The sequence below is a fragment of the Eretmochelys imbricata genome, chromosome 14, assembly GCF_965152235.1.
Source record: "Eretmochelys imbricata isolate rEreImb1 chromosome 14, rEreImb1.hap1, whole genome shotgun sequence".
NCBI classification, from domain to species: Eukaryota; Metazoa; Chordata; order Testudines; family Cheloniidae; genus Eretmochelys; species Eretmochelys imbricata.
In genome coordinates this window covers 1522481-1535690 of record NC_135585.1, presented here as the reverse complement: position 1 = coordinate 1535690, position 13210 = coordinate 1522481, and positions in this window count along the sequence as shown.

The window sequence follows — 13210 nt, the reverse complement described above, 5'->3', positions numbered from 1 at the left end:
GAGATGCTTTCTTCTTCCAGCAGGGATCTCTCTGCTTTCTGGCTTCCATACAGCCAGAGGGGATCAGGTGTCTGCCTGTTGGAGGCAGGCCCCCAGGAGCAAGGAGATGGGAGCTGTCTTCCCCCTCCCAGAATGGGCAACTCCAGCATGGGAGCTGGGCAGGGCTTCCTGGTTTGAATTCAACTAGCGAAAGGCATGGTGACCCCTCCCCTCTAGGAAAGCTTTCTGAACAAATCCTGACCCAAAGTTCTGCCTCTTCCTGCAGCTGTCCCCTCTGAGCCCCAGGCTCACTGCGGGCTTTCTATAGTACAGCCCTGGGGGCTCTTAGACTCAGAGCTGTTCTCTAGGCTCTCTGCAGATCACCAGGTAACAGGCCACGGGATCTGGAGGTCCTGCTCAGAGGCATATCCCTCCACTAGGAAATCTTTCTGCACCTGTTCCACCCAATCTCCCCTCACATCACTCTCTGGAAGAGGAGTGGAGGATAGTTAGCAGAAGCAGCAAATCTTTGGCTGCTCAAGAGAAGTTGCTTTGTTGTTTGGTTTGCTTTGCTCAGAAGAGGCTTGTGCTGTAGGTGAAATGCCAAAAGTACTTACCCAGGGATGGAACCCTAGAGAACATGGCCCAAGGTGGGAGTGTCCTGGAGAAAGGGGCATCTGCTGCTGCTCGTTTGGCCTGGCTCTGGGAAGTTCCTCCTTCGTCTCTGTACCCAGCATGTCTGAGTTTCCCATGCTCCTTTCAAACAGCTCAGCTTGACTGGCAGCAAGTCCTGCTGGAAATAAGAAAAGAGGCCTCTCAGTTATGAGTCCATGGTATTCAGGCAGCAGCCCAGCGAGCAGCTGCAGGGACGTGGACTGGCCTTGTCCTTAAGGCCTTGGACAAGAAACTTTAAATGTAGCTTGTCCAATAGAGCACAGAGGAGGGGCATATGAACAGTGGGAGCAGGTATTGGAAGAGCATGTGAACTGACCTGAAAGCACCTTCACAGGGAGCTTCTAAGGCCAGACAGCCAGAGGTTAAAGCCAGGGCAGTTTGGCCAGATTCAGGAGAGAATGAAGTAACAAGCTGAGGAAGCAAATGGGCTTGAGACAAGAGCAGCAGACAGCATTCTTGTGCTCTGCCAGGGCCGCCCTTCTCTGGGAGTGCCATGAACTTACCTGGGGGGTGGGGCCTCTGGAAGCTCAGTGGGGTGCCTCCTGGCTTTTTACACTGGCTTCTCCCTCTTTCAGGGCAAGTTTACACTATGGCCTAAGTCAATCTCACTTACATCGCTCAGGGGTGTGAAAAAGCTGCCCCCCAAGTGACGCAAGTCTTGTGCTGTCCACAATGGTGCTATGTTGGCAGGAGACACTCTCCTGCTGACACAGTTTTTGCTTCTTGCCAAGGTGGAGCAATTATGCCGACAGGAGAGCGCTCTCCCATCAACATAGCGCGTCTTCGCCAGACAATGCAGCTGCACCAACGTAGCGCTGTCGTGTAGACTTGCCCTGAGTCTGCCTCTCAGATTTCCCATGAGATAGGGTGGGCAGGGGGTGGAGGGCAGGGGGTTCTTGGCTCTCTGGGCATAACCTCCTGCTTATTTCACATGGTATAAATGGCTGGGGTTAGTGCTTCTTTCCCACCCCCACCTTATTATCTTTAGAGGAGCCAGCATCCCAGCCCAAGGGCTCTGCAAAGGGTATTTAGCTCTCTGAGTGCCTGGCACAGCCAGGGTCCCAGTTCACTGCTCTGCATAGTGGTGGCATTGGAAACAGGCTCACTGACCATGCTCCTGGTGCTGTCACCCTTTGTGCCCATCCTGATCTATGGGCTGCAGTGAGCCATGGTACCTGGTCTCCTGGATGATATAAGCCATTTTAAGTAGTAGGTGGCAAACTCTTTTAATCTCATTTCAAGCTCACTCCTGTGAATGGGGGCTTTGCACATCGAGCTGAGGGTGAGTCCCAGCTCGAGGAGACGTATTCGTGTGAGCTCGACAAAAACAGAATGTAGGTGCAGTGGCGCAAGGAGCAGGACAGGCAGCCACCCTGGGGCCTAGGCTCCTTGACAGCTACATATACTCAGGGCGGCTGCCTCTCCCATACTCATGCTGCCATGGTTGCATCCTGGCTTTGGCCCACCAGTTCCATTAGAGCTAGCACAGAGATGTCTCCCGGAGCTGGGACTCACCCCCGGCTCAAAGGCAGGCATGCCCTTGTGGGCTAAGACACTCCGTGCAGACTCTCATGTTACTGGGCTCAGGTGCTGTTTAGGGAGAGAGTGTAAGGAAAATGCAAAGACATGATTTAAAGAACATAACACAGAGGAGAAAAGAAAACCATGGCAGAGAGAGACGGAGACACATGGCACAGCAAGGGGGAGATGGGGTAATAGATGCAAATGGTCTCCTTGACTGTGCAGGGCAGCACCTGTGTAACTGGGCAGAACCTGCTCCAGATAATGCTGCTCTAGAGACCGTCTCTTGGCAATCTCACCAGTTATTGCCCTGCCTCTGAGTCCATCTTCCTGGGGAAACTTACAGAGACGGTTGTGGCAAAGGTGACTGGTACTATCTGGACCGCTCAGAAGCCCTTGTCTCTTTCAGCTTGGGCCTGGTGCAGTGACTGTGCTGCTCTTGTTGGTTGATGTTCTGCTGCCAGCACTGGGCCGTGGCCTGGTGTCCCAACAGCCTCCAAGACTGTTGAGTGGCCTCCAAGGTTTGTTCATCTCCTGCAGTCCTGCGGAATGATTCCGTTTGTTCGTCTGAGAGGGAGCAGAAGGGAAGGTTTGACCCAGCTGCTCGTCTGCACGGTTCTGTTTTGTCAACCCTCCTGTTGAACATGTATGTGAGGTCACTGGTTAAATTGCCAGATGTTGTCATCCGTCTGTGAAAGATACCCAGCTCTGTGTCTCAGCAAAGCCATATGGAGGGGCATCTTTGTGGGTTTTGTGCCAAGCTGCAGTAGGTGCCTGGCTGAGATAAAGCTGTCTGACCCCAGACTGAACAGCATGGAGGTGATGCCAGTGGATTGGGGGAGCATATGACCAGGTGGTTCCTGCCCCTGTTTTTGATGGCACGCATCCTTTGTCTAAGCGGTTTGCAGTTGGGGATGCCTCTGGAATCCTGGCTGTGCCTGGAATCACAGGTGGCATCAGTGGCCAGGAATGCTGTTTTCACCTGCTCTGAGATAGATGTTTGTGATCATTTTTTTTCGATCTGGGTCTCCCCATGTAATCCAGATTGGCTGACTGCAGTCCCCGGGATCTCCTCCAGAGTGGTTTTCTTAGGTCTTCCAGCTGCCCTCCACACTATTGGCTGTGTGTCGCTGTGGTGGGGCTGCGGCAAGGGTTGTTCATGAGTGGCTCCATTCCTTTCTTTCTAAGGGAGCCCAGAGCACTGAGCCACTGCTCATCGGCCCGAAAGACTCTTACAGGCGGCTCCACAGAGCCCTGTTCTCCAGCTCAAAGTGTGTATGGGGCTACTTGGTTAATTAAGTATGGGCTGCCGTGTCTTCATATGTAGAGGAAATCCAGCTCACTGCATGTCTCCACCTCTCCTGAGCTGGTTGGAGCAATGGCACGACTTACCTGGGGTCTAACAGGTTGGGGTCTGGCTGGGGGCTAGCTGGTTCAATCCAGACAAGACTCAGAGGCTGCAGGGAAGGTTCTGTCAGCCCTGGAGGCAGGTGAATGTCTGCCATTTGCTGTATGGGAGGCAGCCCAAGGCCTGCTCCTGGATGCTGAGGTAGCAGCAATGGCCAGTGCAGCTTTTTATCGTCTGTACTCAGTAAGGAGATTACAACCTTTTCTTTCAGCTTCAGAGCCTCGCCAAAGATACCAAGGCCTTTCAGGAAGACATGGCATGACGGTAATGCTGTGTGCTGAGTTACAGCCTTTGTGGAATGGTGCACAGTGTGCCAGATCCCTTCTCCAGCAGGGTTTCCCAGCAGCTCCCATCTCTGCCCCATAATCTGCACTGGCTACCAGTCCCAGCCCAGGGGAAGTTGAAGGGTTGGCTTGAGGAACAAGAGCAGTGAAGGGCAACAGCAGCAGCATGGGGTCCACTGGAATACATACCCAGAATCACGGGCGGGAGGCGCTAGCCATGGCTTCACTGCTCTGAGCTCTGGTACCCCTGTATGTCCAGGAATGCTGCGGTCACACCTCCTGACGGCAGTGTAGACATGCTCTGAGGACGTGCCTCTTCCCTTACTTGTGTATGTCATACGTGAGCTATTTGGGCACTGGTTTCAGTGACCAGGCGGTTCCCAGGGAGGGTCCCCCACCTGGTTAGTGTTTTGGGGAGCGACTCTGATAAACGAGGTGGTAGGATCACATCAATGGGCTGTCGTTCCTGTGCCCAGGCAATCGAGCTCATTTTTATATCTCTGAAAGTAAAGAAATAAAACCACAGAATGTCTTTTCCTGATAGCCAAAGTGCTGAGCCTTACCCCGGCTACTGCAAGGCTGTGCTGGGGTGTAAACTGAATTACCCATCAATGTAACAGTGCCACGGACACAGGGTCTTGACCTAAACCAGTCCCACCAGTGTTTGTGCCCCTTTCCTCCTGGCAAAATACAGCAGCTAAACCTGCCCGTTTCCATAGGCCAGGCAGCTCTGGGGCTCTCCCCGCTGCCTTGCTCTAGCCCTCTGAAGGCTGCCTGAGGCTCTGGGGCTCTCTGAGTGGCTAGTGAAGGGGGTGCCCATCTTCGCTCTGCACTCTGGCACAGAGTAAGCATTTAATAGACATTTGTGGTGTTTTCCTGTGACTTTTTTGCTTTCACAGCCCCAGAAAGAAATGAGACCCACAGCCCCTCAATGGGGCAGGCCAGCATGGGGGCTCACTCCATTTGGAAGCACAGTTTGGAGATGGGGAGTTCCCCACTCCCAGCCTGCTGCAGGCTTCCAGAATTACAGAGAGGGCACTCCAGCAGCTGCAGGGAGGAGATGGAGGAAAGGAGCTCAGGGGAGAGAGGGGACTAGTGTGAATTTAGGGTTTCTCAGGGAAGCAGCTTTTGGTCTGAAGATGCTTTGCCATCTGAAGTCTTTGTGCAGCCCCTTTCCTGCGCTGGGCAGGAGCATGGCAGGGCCCGGGAGCCCCTTTCTACCAGGGTTTAAATTCTGCAGAGGACTGGGGGGGTTCCTAGCACTCAGCTTGTGTCTCCACTCCAAATGCCTGACACTGGTCAAGGCAGGGGGGGCCACAGCTGGGATGGGAGGTTCCTGAGTGCAGCTGTCCGAGGAGGGGCATAGTGCATTTGGAGAATGTGTTTCTGAAGGGGAAGCTGTGGGCTAGCTGGGTTGGGATAAAGGGGCCTTGATTTAGGATGAGATTTGGTGCAGCTAGGGGAGCCAACCGCATGGATACAGGGCAGGGCTGCAGTGGGTGTCTGTGCAGCAACTCCATAGGCCCCAGGTAGAGTTTTGCAGAGCCCTGTGTGCAGCCCCAGGGCTATGGAGTGGGGCTCAGGGGGTAGCACCTTGCCTCTCCTGACTCCTAACCCCTGACTCTAACCACGAAACAGCTCTTTCTCCCTGCTCAGTGATCTCTGTCCTCCCAATAACGCCTAGCACAGGCAGCTCTCTGCTGGCTCTGCCAGGGAGTCTGGGGAGAGAGATGGGCCTCAGCTCCTAGGAGGGAGGATTGGTCTCCCCAGGCTGTGCAGAAGAAGGGCCCAGCAAGGGCTCAGCTCCCAAGGGCAATGAGGTAATAGCTTGAGTGTCGTCCCCAGCTTGGGCACGGCAGGAGTTTCTCAGTCTCTGCTGTGGGGGGAAGCGTAGGGGTTTGGTTTCCTCCTGCGGCTGGCGTTGTGGTCACTGTTGGCAGCACTGCAGGGAAATTCTGCAGTGGCAGCTACCAGCGGGCCGCTCAGTAATTGACACCACAACAGGCTGGGATGCCAAAGCAAAACGTCTTCAAATTAGCAGTGATTGCAGGAGAAATAAAGAGCGTGGGGGGCGAATGAAAGGAGGGTTTCTATAAATATTATGATTTTTAAAGTTTGCCCTGGAGTCCTAGAAGCTCTTTAAACGCTTATAGTCTGTGCATTTAAAAAGCCTTATAATGAGAATTTAGTGTCGCCTTTTGGAGCACCTCCTGCCTCGTGTTTTCACGTGCCACCTGTCTTCTGTCCTGATTGGCTTTCCTGCCTGGGCTAAGCCATGTGACTGGCATCATCTCTCAGACGCAGGGATGTGCCAGCCCCCTTTTCACTCTCCTGCTGACTCAGCAGCCTTCCCCCATCCTGGCTTTTTGGCCCCAGGGTGATAACTGAGTCTCATGCAAAAACACTCAGGCCTAAAATTTCCAAAATTGCACCTGATTTTGGGAACCTTCTTTCCTTGGAGCCCAAGTTGAGACCCCAGAGGCCTGTTTTTCAGAGAAGCTGAGCACGCACAGAACTCCAGCAGGGCGGAGTTGTGGAGACTCAGCGTTTCAGAAAATTGGCTGTTAGAGCCAACTTCTCCCTTACCCTGTCTCTCGCGTCACCATTCACCCAGTGCAAAGTGTGTGGAGTGGATGAAAAATGCCACCATTCTGATTCAGTGGCATTTTACCTCCCTTGGTGCTGATGTAAATCAAGTTCACAGGGTGCATGGCCGTAGAGGAGGGCCCATGGTGTCTTGCCCAGAACCAGAGGAATTATCTGCCTTAAAGTCTGAAAAAGAATCAGTCCAGAAACTCCCCAGAAAAACTCGACTCAGATGTTTATTGCCTTGAACTTTTTTCACGTGCTTTTCTTTGTGACATTTTTTGTTTGTGTCGCCACTTTCATACAAACTCCCAAATCCTCTTGAGAGTTAAAAGGTGAAGAGCAGCACAGGGAGACAGAGAGAGAGCAGTGATGCCTTCAGCTGAGCTTTGGGATGGTGATGAAAAGCTGCCAGGGGTGAGAGGGACAGGGAGGCTGTTCCAGGTGTCAGGAGCTGCAGACAAGAAAGCTCTGGTGCTGGGTATAGGGAGATTGTGAGGAGATGCAGAGAGGGGGCCACCACTAGACAAGTGACGAGGGGAGGGAAGAGGCACAGAGTGCAGTATAGACAGCTCCAGCTCCTTGTCAAGAGCCTGGTCCCTCCCCTGGGAGCCCATCTCCAGGTCAGAGAGAGTGCAAACTCCATGGCCCGTGCACTCTGCTGTGACTGCCAGTTGTGACAGTGGGTTTGCAATGTGGGCACCAAGTGACTCTCGAGGTTTGGCCACCGCCCAGCGGGGCTGGGTTTGAATAGACAGCCGAGGAGTGACACATTCCATAGTCCAATCCCAGCCCCCTGAGCCCTCCATTCTGCCATTTGCTGTCTGACCTCTTCACTGAATGCCCCGCATCAGCAGAGAGAACTTGCAGAAGGACCCTAGGGTTTTACTAGAACTAGTTACCAGATTGTCTCTCTGTGGGAGGTTTCCTGGACTGCTGATTGCCAGATGGGGGCAGCAGCTCTTTCAGGGGAGCAGAAGACATGCATGGATGACACTGGTGTATGGTGATGTCCAGTCCACCCCTTTATTAAGCCCCACAAGCTCCAGAGCCCCTTCCCATCTTCTCCCATGGGTGCTTGTCAGGCATAATACTGAAACCAAGAGGGTGGGGGATGCTGCTGTTCTGGTGTTGCTGAGGCACTTTGGATTTCCTTAAGCTGCCTGGGAAGGGCCTGCTGCTGCTTGGGGCAGAAGGGAAGGCACTGTGCACTGCTGAGTTGCTTCATTATCTGCATGCTTAGCTCTGTGGGGGAAGGAGAGTGTGATCTGGCCCAGTGACCAGCGCATTCACGTGCCCTGCTGGGCCATCAGAAAGATGCTCTGAACTTTCTCACCGTCACTTCTGTGGCTTCTGCACTGACATTTCACCAGCGGTGTCTTGGCTTTTCCCAGTAGGAAATACTGCAGAGCAGCGGCTCTCAACCTTTCAGATGATGGTACCCCTTTCAGGAGGCTGAGTTGTCGTGCATACCCCAAAGTTACACCTCACTTGAAAACTACTTGCTTACAAAATCAGACATCAAAATACAAACGTGTCACCGTGCACTATCACTGACAAATCGCTGACGTTCTCATTTTTACCATATAGTTATAAAATAATCAATTGGAACATAAACACCGTACTTACATTTCAGTGTGTCGTATACAGAGCAGTATCAGCAAGTCATTGTCCGTATGAAATTTGAGTCTGTACTGACTTCGTTAATGCTGTTTATGTAGCCTGTTGTAAAACTAGGCAAATAGCTGGATGAGTTGATGTACCCTCAGAAGATCTGTGCGTCCTGTGAGTATTCGTACTCCTGGTTGAGAACAACTTCTGCAGAGTCTGAGATTGGAGCCCAGGCAGAGGGGAACCAGAGCAGGAGGTGTCAGAGCCCTGGCTTGGGGAACTGCTCCATGTGACACTGCAGCTGTTCACCTGTGGAAGGCCCTGCCCTGTGCTGCTCCCCTGGCGCTGGGAGGCTGAGTCATTCCCGAGCATCGGTTCTGCCTTGGTTCCGCTGCCTGTGTGTTCAATCTCATTAAATCCGCGGTGTCAAATTGTCATTTCCTACAAATATTGTGTTGAATGAAGGGGCTTCAGGAAGGATTGTATTGACTGAAGGAGAAAAGCCAGGGATTCTCGCTGGCACCAGGGCAGGGCCATGCCTGCTCTACTTAATTAAAAGTGTAAACTGTGTGTGATCCTGAGTGCCCAGCGCCCACTCTGCAGAGGCCAGGAGCCCAGGGCTAGGGCCAAGAGAGTCTCATTGCCCCCTGTTTTTGACCCATGTGATTCACATGCAGCATCTCCTTCACCAGCTCCTGGCTCTTGGGGCCTCAGTGCAGGCGACTGGGGATTCTCATTCTGTGGTGAGAATGTGGCATATATTCCTAGCAGCGATTGGTGGGATGAAGATGGTGAATCTTCAGTAGGTCTTGACCTGTTACAGGGCATGTAGGTTATTTGACACACGCACACACCCTTCCCCTGCAGAATAATTGGCTTTGAAGAGACTTGGTTGTTCTGCTTTCTCCCGAGCCCTCAGCAGCATGAGTTAGGGGCTGGCTTCCACCTCAGGGCCCAGGTTCCTTCCTAACTATTGGACACTCCATGCAGGAGAAGCCCAAAATCTCTTCCCCCTTGACATGCTGCGTTTGGGAGAGTCGCTTCCTTATTACAAAGTAACTAAATTGCTGGGTCTGGATAGGGAGTCAGTACCTCTCGTATCTTGGCAGCTGCTAGCTCCTCTCTAGCCCAGCTCAGCAGTCGGGTTTCCAGCTCACATCCTACCAGAGATGTCCCCAACTTGGTCGTCAGGGCAGTCAGGCCAGGGGCCAAAAGGGCTGAGGAGACAGAATTCCCCCTGCAGCCAGTTCTAGCGCTGTGATCCTACGTAGCACAAACTGATGAAACTCCTGTGGATGGCAGCCCAGGTTAACATTTGAGGGTTTTGAACCATATGATGGTTCTTGGGGTACCCAGGACTGGGAGTCACCTTGTTACCCCCTGTCCCTGGCTGGAGAAGCAGGTGTTGGTGGAAGAGAGGCATTCTCTGGGGTGGGAGGCTTGCTTTGAAGGGGGGCAGGGGCTGGTGGTTTTGTGGCTGTGGATGCATTAGAAGGAGAGAGCCGTTATCTGTCTGCATATTTGTTGCTTGTGTTGGCAGGTGGGTATCTCAGATTCCATGAGGCTCCTGTGTCTGATCTCTGCCTTTGCCTTTGGCTGTTTGGGATCATTGGTTCCCGTGCTGGAAGAGCAGTTCCCTATATCATGACTGAAAACTTAATTATCCCAAGGCAAGAGGGTGAAATCACACGGCTGTTTCCTGTGGGGGTTGCTGCTGTGCATGGCTGGTTTGCGTGACGAGGATCTGGCAGAGAGTGGATCCTGTTGCAGTGGGGCAGGGTGTGGATGGCAGCCCAGGTTAACATTTGAGGGTTTTGAACCATCTGATGGTTCTTGGGGTACCCAGGACTGGGAGTCACCTTGTTACCCCCTTGGCCTCCAATGAGGGGGAGATCTGCTTGTGCTTAGCTGGGTGTCAGCTTCCTGATGCCACCAACCTGTCAGCTGCCCAAACAACCTCCTCAGGGTTCTACCATCCCTTACTTTTCCTTGCAGATTAAAAATAGGGGTACCCCTGTCCCTGCGCCCCCCTTGGAGCATTCCCCAGCCCCATCTCCACTGAACCCTCACAGAAGTACCTGGCCTGCTGTCCCCTAGGGAACAGCGTACACACCAGCTTGTACAGTTCAAGTCAGGATCAGCACTTGGCTTACCACCATAGCACTGAGCTATAGTTATAGTGAGTGGAAGGATGGTCCTGCTCCTGCAGAGACAGGGGCATCATGCACAACAGGGAATGGAGAATCCCACACTTTGCCCCCTATCCAGCAGCTTTGAAAGGCTCAATGTCTCCAGACACTATGTCGCTTTCATCCCTTCCCTCTCCCCACCATTCAAATATTCCTGTACTCAGGCACTTTACTAGAATGCAGCTCCCTTCCCCCCAAAACCAAAAATTGGCCACTGTGGGTGCAAGAGCCATCTCCTCTGCAGCTCCTGGGATGTGGCCCACATTCTCCCATTTTCCTGTCTCGGTGATTCTCCATCCCTGCTTAAACATTCTCATTGCTTCTGGATTTCTCTGTCAGTCTGCTGCTCTTCTTTGTTATTTGGGGAAGCACTGGGATGAAAGGTGCTATGTAGCACAGAGAGCCTGTTACCACAACAGGCTGCAAGGTCAGTGGTGGTGGACCCATGAGAGCAGGCAAATTCCCTTGCAGTAGTCCCCTTTTCCTCCAGTGTTTCCAATAGAACAAAAGCCCCTGGAGTAACCCTGCTGTAATGGAAAGACCAGCTTGCGTCTGCTGGACATGCTGCCTAGAACTAAGCACCTCTGGCTCCATCTCTGTCTCACTCAGAAAGCAGAAGCTATTGCCCACTGCTGGCAATAAAGCACCCATGCTGTGTTGTTCAAATGCATGCACTGTTGGTTTCCTTTTCACAATGCTATGTGCATCAGTGGGCTTTCCCTCAGGCTTCAGACCAGAACCAGTTAGGAACTTACAGCTCCTAGCACGCAGGTATTTCTTCTCTCTTCCCCCGCTGAAGCTCTCAGTCTCCTGAGGCTCATTCTCCAGGAGAGGCTTTCAGAGAGCGTGGAACTCAGTGGCGTTGCTGTCAGTGCAGAGCGTGCACTCCTGCCGAAGGGGGGTGCCAACAAATGGCAAGGTGGGCCAGAACTGGCTTCACCCAAGCCTCATGGAGCCTGTTCTCACAGGCATTCAGGAGGGACGTACTAGATCCTTTCCCCACATTGTGTCTGTAGACATAGTGCTTAGCTCGGGGAAACCCTGATAGCACTAGCTGGAGCCTGGCAGTGTAGACAGATGCTATACAAGATTCAACCCCCCAGGCTTTTCCATTGTTATGTAATGCTGCCCTGCCGCATCCCCAGCTATTTCAGCCCCGAGTCCTGCCACACACAGCTCTGCCAAAGTCCCTTTCACCTCGCCCGCAGGCCCCCTGCTTTGCGAGTCCTGGACTCCCCACCCAGTTCTGCCAATGACCCTGCCCAGCGACCCCGACCAGCACGTCCTGCACTCCCAGGAGGATGGGCATGGGCTCTGCAGCTCACACATGCTCTCTGGGGCTCATCTGGGAGGATGGTGTATTTGCTTCTCTTGGAAGGATCTGATCCCTGGAGTTTAAACTCATTGTAAGATAGGGTCTGGTGGCCTGGGCCTGTGTCGCCCTGCACCACTGGGATCTGATTCGACCTTACACCCACTTGTGCTGCTGTGAATGAGTGTACCGGGGCAGGACAGCAGAGAGACAGGCCCAAAAAGGACATTATTTCCCAAAGTGATGATTTGGTGCAGAGCAAGGGAGACCCCTACTGCCAAGGAGGCTTGGGCAGAGCAAAGGGAACTAGGACTGGGTCAGAGTAGAACATCCTGCATTTCCGTGTGGAGCTTATTTGTGTGTGTAATATTTGAGGGGGACCCTGCTGTGCCATCCCCTCTTCTGCCTTCGTACTCCCTCCACCTGGGCTGTCCCTGTGCGGCAATCGAAGGCGTAATTGCAACTCAGGCAGGCATATGCGCACTAACTTTAATCTCGGTAGGACGGGTAGAGAGAGCAATGAAAACGCAGCGTGCAGACCCTGGTCTGGGCTAGCAACGTGAGTACGTACCCAGGGTCCTGGGTGGGCTTGTACAGCCTCTGCCATTACCTTTCCACTGCTCCTTTGAGCCATAGTAGCTAGACTAACGCTGTGGTGGGTCTGCCTACCCACGCTGCAGTCACACCTCGAACTGCAGTGTGGGTGTACCTGCACTGAGAGAGGGTTCCTCGTCCCCTGTTCCCTGTGGAACATTAGCTGCACAGCTGTGTCCCAGGGGAGCAGGCTGGTGTCTCAGGCCTAACGAGAGTCCCTGAAGCTCTCGTTAGCACCCTGAGTTGGGAGAGCAGCAGACTCCAGCCCAAAGGGACCTGAGAAACCTTTCCCCTCCCCACGGCTGAGTAGAGTCATTACTGCTACCCTCGTTCCAGGGCAGCTCAGAGGCGAGAGCAGACCCCTCACCAGCCTTCGCCGAACTTCTGCACATCTGTGACGACCTGCTGCTGCGCTTGTCATTAGTGGGTGCTGTAACTGTCGGGGCCCTGGAGGAGGGGAGGCATGTGCTTTGCTGCCTGGAGGCTGCAGGGGCTGAAGTTAATGGGAGCGCCCCTGCTCCATCCCCATATCCCTCTTTCGGAGCCTCCGCCTTTGGGTTTTGATTTCTTTTGAGTACTGAGTGCCCATCACCGGGCACACAGTCTTCAGATTATTCCTGCCTCATGTTAGCTCTGCCAATGTTCCTTAGTCCTGACCCTAATCCTGTGCAGGGTCCACATGCAGCTTGGCCCAGACTTCCCAGCCGTAACTACTGGGTAGAGAATTTCGGCAAGTTGTGCCCTTGTTTCGGGGTGTATAAGACTGTCCAATGGAGAGAGCTGGGTGAAATCTTTCATTTGCAGCCTGATCACATTTGTTGCTGTGCATTCCATCTCCACATTCTATCAAAGGTGCATTTCTGGCTCCCAGCACCACAGCAGCCGAGCTCCTTACAAACTTGAATGTATTTGTCCCCCTGCCCCCTGTGCAGCAGAGCAGGGCATTTGTCTCTTGTTACAAGGAGGAGGGAGAAAAATTGTTGTTCTTAATCTTTGAGGCTAGGACAAGAAGCAATAGGCTTAAATTGCAGCAAGGGAGTTTTAGGTTGGA